We start from the raw sequence: 14,111 nt of genomic DNA, 5'->3' as shown, positions 1-14,111 counted from the left end.
TGCTTAGCTTAGTGCTTGGCACATGGTAAGAACTATTAAAATATTTGCTATCATTATTATTATTCTGAACCTTTCTCTATTCTCTTTGGCATCTCAAAATTGTAGGGTACTGGAAGTCAACAGCTATGAGATTCTGGTGCTGAGTGGCAGTGAGGTCTCATCTATGAAATCAATGTTATTTCCTGATTTTCTTGAACTATTTTGACAGTCATGATTGGTAACTAATGCTTGCCTAAGTAGCTGGTTTGTTAGTAACTGATCTATTGAATAAAATTGGCTAAACTATTTCTGTAAGTTAATAGAGCCCAGTTTCACCCAGAGGTATCATTTAGTTCAGTACTGAGTAATTGTTAATGAGCTCAATGCAGTATATAATAAGGGATGCATTACACATTTGCCCCCTCTTCTGGTATGTTTGCATCGTATGCTTTCAAGAGAAGTCTGTGTTTTTTTAAAATATGGGTAATGCATTTTCGGCTCTAATAACAATTTACAGAACATTTAATGAAGTATATTAAACATGAATTTATTAGCTCTTTAGTGTTCAGACAAGCCATTTGGGATTCTGTGTTCTGGGTATAAAATGATTAATGAATTCAACTGGCCAATATCATTATGTGTCACTAGGGGGCAGCATAGCAGCGCTATATGATTGCACTGTAGCTGCAGATGTATTTTCAGATGCTCTGTACCTAAAATATATAAATTTAGTTACCACACTATGTACATGGTGTTCTGTTATCTAATGTCTTTTTATATAAAGTACTTTTATGTCCATACTGCCACTGAGGCATAACTTCATTTCTTTGTAATGTAAAAAATATCTTAAAATATTATAAATGGGATTCATTTTTGCCTGATAGAGTTTTATAAAGCTTAATGGCATTCTCCTTATCTCTTAGAGTGAAGACACTATGTGGCAATATAGGTATGTATATGCTCTATCTGTAGAAATGACTGAGCAGACAGTTTTTCATTTGATTTTTAATCCAAATCTGTATGTATAGATTTTTAAAATGCGTGGTCATCATAGCCTGTCATTCTTTTCACTATAGTATAACTCCTATCCTTATTTCCTTCTGATAGAATCTTGGATGAAAAATAATTCATTGTAAGATTTATTTTGTGCAAATTTACTCATATCATTTCTGACTGAACTTTGCTATGGCTTACTCTCTCTGTCTCTCTGTCTCTCTCTGTCTCTCTGTCTCTGTCTCTGTCTCTGTCTCTCTGTCTCTCTCTGTCTCTGTCTCTGTCTCTCTGTCTCTGTCTCTCTCTGTCTCTCTCTCTGTCTCTCTCTCTCTCTGTCTCTGTCTCTCTCTCTCTCTCTCTCTCTCTCTCTGTCTCTCTCTCTCTCTCTCTCTCTCTCTCTCTCTCCATATTTAGTTCTTTACTTTCCATAAGTGATGGGGAAGATAGGGAGGAGGAAATGAAGGATCTGCATTCTCAAGGCCACATGTGGCTTTCTAGGCCTTTTAACTGAGCCCAAGTTTTACAGAACAAATCCTTTTATTAAGGGGATTTATTCTGTGCAGTTTAGATTCAATCAAAAGGCCACACTTGAGGACCTAGAGGGCTACATGTGGCCTCGAGGCCACAGGTTCCCCATCCCTGTGTCTATACCTTTCCTTAGGATTTCACTACCCTTCCTTTCCCCCACTCCTACCTAACATATTCCTTCCTGCCAAGGCCTCCTCCCTCTCTCTCTCAAACTTTCCCCTTGACCTAGGGCCAGCAAGGAAGGAGGACAAAGGAGCCAGGGAGGAGAACTCTAAAGCCTACTTCTCCCTCTCCTTACTACCGCTGCCCTTAGTTTCTTCACTAGCATCTTGAGCTCCAATCCCATTCTTTCTTGAGCCTCTGTTCCATTTCTAATCTTTGGACTTGATTTTCTACCCAAACCTTGACTGCTGCCCCACAGACCATAAGAAATAAGTCTTAGTTCCTCTGAAATGCAGGCAAAGCCAGTTTTAGTCTTTTGTGTATCAGAAAACCATATTAGCATTTTCCTTACAACTTTCCCTACTGGATTTAAGGGAGAAAAAAGGCGATGAGAAGGTGCTTGGAAAAATGGCCTTTAGCCCCTGGAAAAGTAAAAGACCTATTTCTGGGGCCTGAGGAGGAAGAGGAAAAGAAGGAGGAGGAAGAAAAGAAAAAGGAGGAGAGGGGGAAGGAGGTAAAGAAGAAAAGTCAGAAGGGGAAGAGGAAGGAGAAAAATTTGAAGAGTCACCCAAGGACTGAGAAATATAAGGAGAGAAAGCATAAATGAATATTACCCTTCTTTGTTCCCCAAACCTTGGAGCACTAGTCCTCTGCTTTTCACTGTTGCCATCATCTATTTAAGATCTCCAGCCAAAAGTACCCACCCTAAGACCAAAGATCCCATTCCACCCTTCATAACTCCCTAGTCCCTGCACTGGAACCCCAGACCAGATCAATGGAGTCACCAACAACAGCTTGGAGCTGGGCTAATGCCTCCTTCTGTTTTGTTGATATGGACCAGGAATCAGTAGGTGTGTGTTCTTGGCATCCCAAGCTTGAACTCTGGACACATTTCCACACAGATACATTGTTTTAGAGTATGTAGATTGTCCTAAACACTAGAAATTGTTCCTGGTATGAAAGAAGGTGGTTACATTTTCCTCATAATGCATAGGAATTGAAGGAGATAGGAGAGAAAGATTAGACCTATGGTGTTATTGATAGGGAACTCACTTTACCAATGCAGGTGGGTACTTTCTCTGAAATTTATCATCTTAAGAGAGTTTTCTAGAACACTTAAAAGGTTAATTGATTTGCCCAAGATTGCAAGGCAGTATATTTGAGAAGAGGGACTTGAACCCCTGTCTCTGGCTTTAAGGCCAGCTATCTCTTTACTATATTATAGCTGTACAAGTAGAGAAGCAAACCAAAAAAATAGTTCATTTCCTATTTATCTTCTTTCTTGAGAAGATTGATTCTTCTTATTTTTAAAATTTTCTTTTTAAAAATTAAAATGGAAAAAAACATAAGAACTCTATTAGTTCTGGAATGACTAATTAATTAATTAATTATTACTGATTAATACACTGGACTGGAAAAGTAGCTTGAACAGAAAAGTTGTATAGGCCACCAGGTGGCTTCACTGAGTAAAGTTGGACTTTTTTTAAAATTCAAGGCTTTTGAGTCCTACTCTAAATAGTACAGTAGTCTAGCTGAGTTTTAGATAACTATATTATAACCACTGCTGTTGTAGTAACAAACAAACAACAAATATATATGTATATATGTGTATATATGTGTATATATAAATATAAATATATACACACATATGTATATGTGTATATACACGTAGATAGATAGTTAGTTGACCATTCAGATGCTGATTAGATAAATATTAGTGCACTAACAATAAATCTCCTGATAAGAGGCAGTAAAGCATACACTAATGAAGGACAATTAGGTGATAGTAAAAGGTCTGTGTCACAGAAGACATGGAAGTCTGAACCACAGAGAGAGAAGCATCTTTGACAGCAGGGAGTGTCAGCCTCTGTTTCCACCTTACTCTCCTTTTTAAAACAAGGATAAACAATGGTGGTTGACAGGATGAGATCAGATATTGCATAGCAGGGAGGTTGAATATAAACAAATAAGAAGAGAAGCTACTGGATTGCACTTCTTTTAAAGCATTATGGAGTGGCCAGGTGTTTGAAAAAGTTACCTCTAATGGGCAATTAGGAGAGGACAGACTAGGAGTTAGGATTCGGTGAGCCCCCAAAGACATGTGTATGTAATCTTAAAAGATCTTCTTTCCATGCCGGTGAGGGGCTTGGCACTGAGAAGAGAAATTCTCTCTCTCTCTCTCTCTCTCTCTCCCCCTCCCCCTTTTTATCTGTGTATGTATATATGTATCTCTCTACGTATCTGTGTATTTGTGCATATGTGCTTTATGTATATTTGTATCTATCCATGTATCTATCCTACATATTGACTTATCTGTTTATTAACTCATTGATTTATTCAACAAGCATTTATTAACTACCTTTATCAGGTCATTGTCAACTTAAATGGCTAATTGATTTAAGCTGTGAGAAGATGATGCGGCTACATAAACAGCAAACTGTGAAGGCCAAGCACTCATGAATAGAGTTAAGTGTTGTAATCAAGTAAAACTTACACAAGTTAATATGACGCATTTAACTGGATACCTGATTGTTATTGTGCTGAATGGCAATGAGGTGTGGACAGGAAGCAGTTTGCATAAATGTTCCTAATTAGTATTACTTGTATGTGGCCAAAGTAAATTTTTACAGTTTTCCTGGTCCTTGTTAGGTTGCCAATATCCACAATAAGTATCAGTGTCAACAGTTTTCCTTGGTACCACAGATGGTTTAATCCTTATTATACACACACACAAAGACAGTCACACAGTAATAATAATAAATTGTATAGTTCTTTCACATACATCATTGGCATAAAATTTTCTCTTTACAGCTTTCCTTACACCATTCTCCATTGCATGTTCTATGTTCTAGACAGTTTATGCTACTCATTTTACCCTGAATATATTCTCCTTTTTCTTGCCTTAGTACTTTTGTGTCCACGAGTAGATTGCCTTTCTACTGACCCTTCCAGATCTAGTGTATATGTTTTTCCTACCAGGCAAGCTTCCCTGACCTGATCCCTATTTCTGCCACCCACTGAAAATGGTCTCTTATTCTAGCTCACTGTGTTTATAGCTTCCATGTATTAGTTATGTTTAATTTTGTATCCTAGAGTTTCAAGAGGTTGAATGGGACAAGTGTGAAACTCCTTTCTGGTCATAGTCAGCAATGTTTGCTAGCTTGGTAAGTGGATACTTCAAAGATGGTGCTTGGTCATGCTTTCTAGTTCAGTATTTGGGCACAATGGTGATGATAATGCAAATGACCATGTATGACTCAGTGCTGAAGAACCTCTTCTTTGAGATGGTGAAACAATCCTTTATTGTCCACTAAGCAGGAAGAACCAATGACTCAATGGAGCTTTAAAAGGAAGCAACTCTATTTCTGGCTCTCTTTCTCTTGGATTCTTCTGCACAGTTAAGTAGTTCTCTTTCACTAGCTTTCTCTTAAGGATTTGAGGTAGCATCATCACCTCCCCTCCTTCACTGGGTTTATGATGACCATTTATGTGTGGCAATTAGAAAAGGGGATTCAATGAGTCTTAGAGCTCAAGTGAAAGGTAACTATTCTTATTTATCAATCTGGCAAATGGATTTATGTTCTGATGAGAAATATATGATGAAAGGTATAATGAAAATCCTTCATCTCTTGGTAGAATATAACAGTGGATATAAATGAAGTTACTGAACTCTATTTTAAACAGTGGATATAAATGAAGTTACTGAACTCTATTTTAAGACTTTCTACAAATGTGTACTTGTATTTTATGTTTAGCATTTCTTCTGTGTATAGGGAATAAATATCTCTTCCCTACCTGAAGCATTATGGAGTGATCAGGTGTTTAAAAAAATCACCTCTGATGGGCAATTAGGAGAGTACAGACAAGGAGCTAGGAATAGGTGAACCCCAAAGGATATATGTATCTAATTTTAAAGGCTCTGCTTTCCATGCCAGTGAGGGATTTATATTGTACATTAAGTACCTTCCTACTTCCCTCATTAAGGAGACCCTAGACATGAGCCCAAACCTAAGTTTTAAATAGGAGCCAGAGTGGGTACCTGCGTATAATGTACCAAAAAATATGAGAATAGGGAGTCTAACCCTTTTCATTCTAAGCCAAACTTCCCCAGGACTGAAGCCCATCTGTACTACACACCTGAGTCCAGAGTAGAGGGTCCCTTTGTTGGAGAAGGAATCAGGGAGAGTATCTAGCTCCACTACATCTGGTGATAGTTTTTTAATGTAATAATTAATAAATAAATGTGTGACATCTCCCTTAGGTTCTGAACTCTATGAGGATAGGGCCAATGTCTTATTTATCTTTGCACCTCTTCTAATACTTTTCATACAATAATTGCTTAGAATGTTCATTGAATTAAATTTATTCATCTCATTTGACCCCTACAACAAGCCTATTAGGTAAGTATTGTATTATTCTCTCCATTTCACAGACTATGAAAATGAGTCTCACAGAGAAGTGATTGAGTTGGCCAAGGTGGAACAGTCAAAAAATAAGCCTCCTGAATCTCACTCCTCAGCATTTGCTGTGTCCCCATTCTACTCACAGAATGTGCTAGGCTTCTGCCCCACGCCCTCAATGTGTCTGAGGAACACCTCATTTAGCCACACCTGAGGAATCCTGAATAATTTATGCAGATGCTCACTGATACCTGGCCTCAGGTGTTCCGGCTGCAAAAGGGTTCAAAGTAACAAAAATTGTAGGGCAAGAAGCTGAGATAGCCTTCCTAAGAAGACAATATGATCACCAAGTTGCAAGGTCACTTGGCAAAGACCAGCAGGCTCTTTATGTACCTGATCTGGGATATCTGGGAAACAAAGGGACTACAGTTTGAAATTCAACAGCAAGATAGAGGATCTCAACTGTGCTCACAATTAAGTCAGAGATGAGAGGAAGAGGCTGGTCATGGAGGCAGGAGGGCTGTGATTTGATTATGAATGGAGAAAGACTCCCTAGTTCTCTGATATACAAATAAGTCTTCCCAACCTGAAGTTGCTTTAATACATGACAAAATGGGACCTTAAGATATATTGATAGAACTATAATATCTAGTGTGAAGAAGGTGATAGCTTACTATACCCTGCTTTAGTCAGATTACTTCTGGAGTATTACATTCAGTTAAGGGCATCCTATTTTTTTAAACTTTTTATTTGTATTATTTGTTTTTATAACATCTTCATTTCTGAATATATCAATATTTTTTCCTTACTTAGTGAGTCACCTCTTGCAACAAGGAATAAGAATAAAAAGAAGAAAGGAAAGAAGGAAAGAAAGAAAGAAGGAAGGAAGGAAGGAAGGAAGGAAACAGGAAAGGAAGGAGGCAGTTTAGTAAAGCCAATGAACACATCCACTATCTGATGATAAATGCAATATCCCACACCTGTAGCCCACATCTTTTCAAGAAGTTAGTGTATTTTCTCTAGAGAGTGACATTACGTTTAAGGACATTAAATTGAAGGACATTACTGATGAACTGGAGTATATCCAGATGAGGGTGACCAGGATTTTGATAGGATTTGAAATACTGGCATATTGGGATCTATTGAAGGGGCTAGATGTGTTTAATCTAAAAAGAATCACTTGGTGGGAGGAGAGGCATGATAACTGTCTTTAAATATTTGAAGGGATGTTGTATAAAATGTAGATTAGATTTAACCTCCCTGGCTCCAGAGGGGAGATTTAATGGATAGAAGTTATAACACGATAATTTTTGGCACACTTCTTAACAATTAGGGCTATCCCAAAGTTGAATAGACTACCTCAGCATTTAATAAGTTCCTCAGACTGAAGATGTTTGATTAGAATCTCATTACTAAATGCATAAAAATGTAGTTATTCAGGTGGGTTATAGTGGTGAGAGCATTAGAAAGGGGTCAGGAGATCTGGATATTCCATTAACTAACTATCCAGCAAATTTAGCTAAAATTTTTTGTTGCTGTTGTTCAGTCATTCCAGTCATGTCCAACTCTTCATGACCCCATTTGGGATTTTCTTGGCAAAGATACTGGAGTGGTTTGCCATTTCCTTCTCCAGCTCATTTTATAGATGAAGAAACTGAGGCAAATGGGGTTAAGTGACTTGCCCAGGGTCACACAACTAGTAAAGGTCTGAGGCCAAACTTGAACTCAGATCTTCCTGACTCCAGGCCCCAAACTCTATCCACTGTGCCACCTATCTGGTCTTAGCTAAATTACTGAACCTCAATTTCCTCATGTGTAAAAGGAAGGAGCTGGACAGAACTATCTCTAAAATCCCTTCCCATCTGAAACTTCCGATCCTTCGAAAGCTTCTATATATTGAAGAACAATTAATTTGGAAAACAACTTTCCCAAAGTCACACAGGAAATTAGTTCTAGGACAGATTATGTATCTGTGAATGAGAAGCCTAAATCATAGGTCTACCATGTGGTTTCTCTACCACATATGCTATGTCTCAGTTTGACAGCTAGGTGGCAGAGCGGATCAAGTACAGAGTGTTAGGAAGTCGTCATTTCAAATCCGTTGTCAAACAATGACTAGCTATGTGATTTTGGGCAAACCCCTAAACCTTTGCCTGCCTCAGTTTTCTCAACTGGAAAATAAATAATGATGATAATAGCACCTATCTCCCAGGGTGGTTGTGAGGATCAAATGAGATATTTGTAAAGTATTATATTATGAAAGTATTATAAAGCACAGTGGGCACTAGGTGGCACAGTGGATAGAATACCAGGCCTGGGGTTAGGAAGGCTCATTTTCCTGAGTCCAAATCTAGCCTCAGGCACTTACTGGCTATGTGGCCCTGGGTGAGTTATTTCACCCTATTTGCCTCAGTTTTCTCATCTGTAAAATGAGTTTCAGAAAGAAATAGCAAACCGTCCCAGTATCTTTGCCAGTGGGGTCGTGAAGAGTCAGACATGACTGAGCAACAATTTAGCACAGTACCTAGTACTTAATAAATGCTTGATACCTTCCCCCTTCCCTACATGGATTAGCGACTTTCAAAGAATTAGAGTGCAACAAAATACACAACAGTAAATCTGTGGGGAATATAAATTAATCTTTTCGGTTTTGATATTTAAGAAGACACTTTAATGTCTTATAATAACTCTTGTGCCTCAGGCTCACTATCAGGAATGTCATCATCGCTATATTTGAGGGTGATAGTTTGGATTTTGGGTAAAAGAAAATTTATCATATAAGTAAAACTGTATCATTTGTAAAAAGAGTAAATTCTGAAAAAAGGTTAGCAATTTAAGTACTATAAATGCAGACTCTACTTGACACAATTTTCTAGAACTCCTCACCAATACCATCTTCTTCCCAAAATCCTTGGAGAGACAATTAGCACTCACATACTCTGATGTCATGCCCAGCAGGGTCCAAGGACGGAAGGCTGCTCAAGGATTTTGGCCGTTTCCCTCCATAAGTTTATGGCACTTCACAACGTTTCCCTTTCTTCGTTTTGCTTCTCTTAGATTTAAGCTTTTGGTTTGAAACTGTTAATAATGTCTTATGGATGCTATGCTAATGACTATTCTTCAAGTGAATCTGTATTTCCTCTAATTAAATTTCATTTGAAGTTTAAGTTGTCTTTCTCTAGCTGGCAGTAAATCTTTCGTCTTAACTCACAAATCATATAATGGTATATTTCTGGTGGAGATAGAGCTCTTGAAAGTAAATATTAAGATAATAAGACCTGTTTTTAGCCTATGGCTATATACAGAACTAAAAGTTTCCTTGGATGGAAATTTCTATTGCAGGCCAGCAGGCAAACCATATTTGCTGATTATACCTCTAGAGCACAGCATATAACAAATGAATCATTTTTTTCTGCTGAGACATTTTACCTTGCACAATTTGAATTTCAGAACTTTTTTTTTGATTAATGCAAAGGCAAAGTTTCCTATTGCTACAGCTTCAACACTGTAGCCATTACCTCATATATCATGCTAAGAGCCTATTAAAGTAATAATTCATATACCTCTAGAGAAAAGTTTTCAAAACACCCATTGCTGTCTTCAGATGGATTACTCTTACATGATATCCTAACACCTCTTTTAAATGGTTGTTTTTCATGTAACTGATTATGTCTTGAATTTCTATTCCAATATTAATTAAGGGGAAGCAAGGAGATGCTGCTTTGAATCCATATATAAGAAGAGGGAATATAAGGGAGACATTCCATATGTTAGTAGTCTTGCCTTTTCTCTTAAACTTCGCACAGAAGCAAATATTTTGTAAAATAATACCCAACCCAACCACTGTAAAAAAAAAAGCCCAACAACCTTTTTACCAGTATTCGTTTCCAATAAAAGAAATATTTCTATATCTATATAGATGCACATACATATATGTATGTATGTGTGCATATATTCACACACACATAATTTGTATAAAATTTCTGACCAAATAGAAGCTTCTGTACTAGCATGTGCTTATAACCTACTTGGGTCATATAATCTTCCCTTTGCCACTCATTACACGTATCAGCAATGGATTTTGCAGACACTTATTCAGTTTCAGAAATGATTCATATGAAATGTCAAAAGTCTCTCCACCCTTCTACCCACTAACAGCTATACATCGCTGCTAAAAATCAGTCCAGTGTGAGGTGTGAGTTGTCTATATTTTACTGAATGATTCAGTATCCTCATGGAAACAAATCTGTTGGTGTCAAGCTGCCTCCTACAAGAGCCGGACTTATTTTAATGCTACAAGTGGGCAGTTCATAACAACAATACCAAGAAAAACCACCCCAAAACAAACCCTACCAGCTGGTGCTTTCATTCTGCTAGAATTGCCCAAGTTCACCAGTTGTACTTCATAGGCAGGATCTGTTACTGATTGATCCTCATTGGAAAAGGACAGTGAAAAATTTCCTTGAGGCATCCACTAGGTGGCACACAGTGACCATCTCTTAACTCACATAACCTTCACAAAACCTCCCATTCACAGAGTAAATAAAGGACTGCATTATTAATTTATACCATTGCATCCACTCTACACCTAATATTTGTTTAACCAGCTGTTTCCTCTAATCCTCCTTAAACACTATTGATTGAAATCCTAAGTACATGTAGAACCCCCCCCCTTTTTTCTTTTTTAACCCCTGAGAACATTTTGTTACCTCTAAATTACAGGCTACCTTTTAAGCACAAGACTAAATACTATGGTTGCTAATGGAGGAGCCAGAATGTCTAAAAATTCATTAAGAGCAAGAAAAAAAGGTTGTAATCGGAAAAGGATTTTTCAAATTCACTTTTCATTTTGTTGGAATTTAAATTGGTTGGCTATTTGAACAATTTAAACATGCAGAACATGAGGTAAAAACTACTTGAAAAGAAAAAGGCAAGTTTAAGTAATGAAATTTTCAAAGGAAGAGAATTAATTTCTATATGTGATCATTAATTATTATTCTGAAAACTTCTATGCAGGTAGACATCAGGATTCTAAAATTTTCAGTTTGTCAGGAAGTAGCAAACCTACCACACCCAACAGGCTAAAAGGCAGCACTGCATTTTCCAAACTTTGCTTAGAAGAACTACTACCCATGAAGTATCTTACTATATATTCAGAATATATTTATATTGGATGTGTTGCTAGCTCCCAAGGGAAAGGAAAGGAAATGAAACCACTAGGGATATAATGAATGATTCTTCTCTGTGCAAGCCTCTCCAGTACTTCTGAATTAGACTGTCACTCAGTTGTCTGAGAGACAGGGGTTTGCTGCAAATAAATGGTTCACTTCATAAGAACATGCTGTAACTTTCTTCTTGTTTCTCAGCCATTGGGTGTTCTTATTAGGAAGATGGGACTCTAGGCACATTTTTAAAGAATCAGTTAAAAAAAAGTGGTATTTTTCTGAATCTAGACTCCCCCCCCCTTTTAAAATAACTTTGTAATTAATGAAGTTAATTGAGTTGAATTTTTGTCTATTTCTTAGCTAAAATAATATTAAAATTATGAAAACTGAAGCTTTATGATAAAGTATCCTGGAGCTTAAGATTTGAAAAGATTTAATATTCCCTGGGTATACATTCTCAGCTTTCTGTTTCTTAGTTCACTGAAAGTGAAGAAAAACCCTTTCTTCATATATAAATTTTATTATGAGTTGGAAGATAGGTTGGTTTCCAAGGATAGACTTGGGTTGTTAATCAATTTGAACACTGGGTCTACAGTAAAGTTAGAAAAAATATAAAAAAGTTAAAGGACTGAGCCAATGCCAACAAGTGGTTATAAAGATTAGGAAAGGTCATGTAATGAGTTATTCAAAAATAATGTATTATATATTTATAATAGGACAATTTAAAACTTTTAAAATTATTTCTTCACTGAAACTGTTGGAAATAAAGGCTAATTGAGTTCACCGGAATCATCAAATGGAAATGGTTACCAGAAAACTCCATTTGTAGTGAATAAATACTGTATTACACTGAGGACTGAATTCACAGGTTTCCTTTCTCAAAAACCGTTAGATTCCAAGAAACCAGTCTGTTTGATTTTATGACATCACACTGGAACATGTACAGGCACACTTTCCACCATGAAAATTCCCAAATGTATTGGTCACTCTATGTATTTTTCCAGGCATAAATGAAAATATAACATTAGATTTTGAACACAGCAACTGTATTCAACCTAAGAACTTTTGTCGCATCCAAACCCCAAACCGTTCATAGTTTTGCCCTGGCAGTGAAAGCCACTTCACAAACTCTTAAAATGGCTTCAAGCCTGTGATTTAAAATAGAAGTACTTTCAAGTATATCTACCCATTATCTGCCTACATTTCATAATTGCTCAGATTCCACAGTGCCTTACCTTTCCAATTAGCACTAAGCGCCTGAGCCAAAGAAAGATGCCTTATCTCAAAGATCAATCGGACTGATGACTCTAACAACTTATATCACACAAGACCACCTTTTCCTTAAAACTCATAAATTTGGAATGGTCACTCCCACTTCCATTCCTCAGTTTTTCATTCAGTCTGCACTATGCCTTTTCTCATTCCAGGTGCTGTAAATTCCTGTTGGAATAGAGTTGGAAAAGTCACCACTTGGAAACCATGAATCTAGGAGATTTATAGTATTCAGGAGAAAGCCAGCCGAGTCAAGTATATAATTTTCACATTGCAGACTGACCTGTGGACTGCAATAAGATATTTTATCTGTTAATATAAGACCCTTAAAAGTTGCACAATTCAGATACTAAACACGAGGATGTCATATTCAGCTGTCATTCTCAAATTAGTTAAATTCGAAAGAAAAAAAGTGTATGTTTAAAGAAAAAAAATCAATCTATTTTCAGTATGTGTTCTGAATTCTTGAAGGCAATCCTTGAGGAACATCTTACAAGAGGGAAAGAAAACCATCAATTCTAAAACTTTTACCTTGTCCTGAGCTCCAGAAGTTGAGGTGCTCTCAAGTTCTGCTGAAGTTGAAAACGGGAGGTAAAGTGAAGGCAGAGTTCTTCTTGCTCACCTTAAGACTGTGCGTGTGCGTGTGTGTGTGTGTATGTGTGAGTGTGAGTATGTCCAGAATGTCTCTTTGTGCCTCTCAATGGCAGAGGTCCTGATCCAGGGAAGAAGGAGCCACTTTTTCACTGAAGGCAAAAGAAAAGCAACGCGTCATAAGCAAAGTACGCCTCCAAGATCCCTTAATTATAGCCCAACGTGCACTCCATGCAAACTTCAGGGAGGGCGGGGGGATGGGAGGGGGAAAGCACAGCGTTCCTCTTAGATGAGAGGTTCTTCTCTGTTCAGAGCAGAGTCCCCTGCCCTTCCTGCCCTTTCTTCAAAAAAGGCAGCCCCAGCAGACACACACTCACCAGCCCCCCGGCCCACCACACCTCCTGCTCTCACCCCACCAAATTTAAAACAAAACTAAAGATGTTGAAGGGAGGGGAGGGTCTCCAGTGAAATGATCTCAGAAGCAGTAAAGTGTGTGTTAGGCTCTCTGGGACAGGCTACTTGGGACCTGCTGCTGCTGGAGCCAACCCTCTTAGAAGAAAGTCCAAGAATGGGTGGGATATCCTCCCCTTCCTCTCCTCCGACAAAAACACGCCACACAACAACAAACAAATCAGAAATAAATTGGACTTGGAAAGGTAAAGTAGAGAGCAGACAGCTGCAAAAAAGGATGAAAGCTGCAGAGTTGAGGGGCACATCTAAACCAAACTCTGCCAGATGCAGTCTTTCTTCCCTTGTTTTACTGGGTTCAGTGGTGGTATTTGCTTTTTAAATCTTTCTTAACAAACCAATTGTATTGCCTTCGGTGACAGAAGAGGCAACCTGGATTTATTTATAGTGTGAGGAATGCGATTTGGGGGGATGAAAGGGGGAAGACTGGGTGGGTGGGGTTGGGGTTATGTATCTACTGCCCAATATTAGAACCAGATGGGGACACACACACACACACACACACACACACCCCTAAAATAAGTATGAAGAAGATGGTGGGACATAGATGGAA

General features: G+C 37.8%; 1 protein-coding gene across 2 annotated transcripts in view; it reads right to left on the bottom strand.

Annotated features, from left to right (window-relative positions):
• HAPLN1 (hyaluronan and proteoglycan link protein 1) overlaps positions 1–13,768 on the bottom strand; it is a 95,326-nt gene extending 81,558 nt beyond the window's left edge. Inside the window, exons 1-2 of one of the 2 annotated variants that reach the window (XM_021007980.2) lie at positions 13,502–13,768; positions 13,031–13,242 (exon numbers count right to left, since the gene is read on the bottom strand). The gene's annotated coding sequence lies outside the window, so the exon portion shown is untranslated. Of the gene's footprint in view, positions 1–13,030; positions 13,415–13,501 lie in introns of those variants that run through there. The other variant, XM_021007973.2, reaches the window with a different exon arrangement.
• Positions 13,769–14,111: the final 343 nt, after the last annotated feature.

This window comes from Phascolarctos cinereus, unplaced genomic scaffold, assembly GCF_003287225.1.
Source record: "Phascolarctos cinereus isolate Bilbo 61053 unplaced genomic scaffold, phaCin_HiC Scaffold_4;HRSCAF=312, whole genome shotgun sequence".
Taxonomy (NCBI): domain Eukaryota; kingdom Metazoa; phylum Chordata; class Mammalia; order Diprotodontia; family Phascolarctidae; genus Phascolarctos; species Phascolarctos cinereus.
This window is presented reverse-complemented; position numbering and strand designations above follow the sequence as displayed.